This window comes from Phytophthora infestans, genomic scaffold (assembly GCF_000142945.1).
Source record: "Phytophthora infestans T30-4 supercont1.7 genomic scaffold, whole genome shotgun sequence".
Lineage (NCBI taxonomy): Eukaryota > Oomycota > Peronosporomycetes > Peronosporales > Peronosporaceae > Phytophthora > Phytophthora infestans.
In genome coordinates, this window is record NW_003303752.1 from 2,824,238 (window position 1) to 2,824,612 (window position 375).

Consider the following 375-nt stretch of genomic DNA (forward strand, 5'->3'; position numbering starts at 1 on the left):
TTGAACAACATGGCCGGGAGCGTACTGTACAGTGCGCTGGATTTGGTAGACGGATACTACCAAATCCTGATGCGAGAGAGTGACATCCCGCTCACCGCGGTAAGCACTCCAAGCGGCATGCTTTGGGAGTGGCTCGTCATGCCGCAGGGCTTGTCGAACGCCCCGGCGACGTTCAATCGCCTGGTGACGCAATTGTTCCGCCCTTTGCGTACCTTCGTACAGACGTACTTCGACGACATTTTCGTCCATAGCCGTGCCGAGGGAGGCAAGACGGCCATGGAGGTGCATCTAGGACACCTCCGTCGAGTGTTGGACGTGATGCGAGCGAACAAGCTCTACGCCAACATCGACAAGTGCGTTTTCGCGTCACCAGAG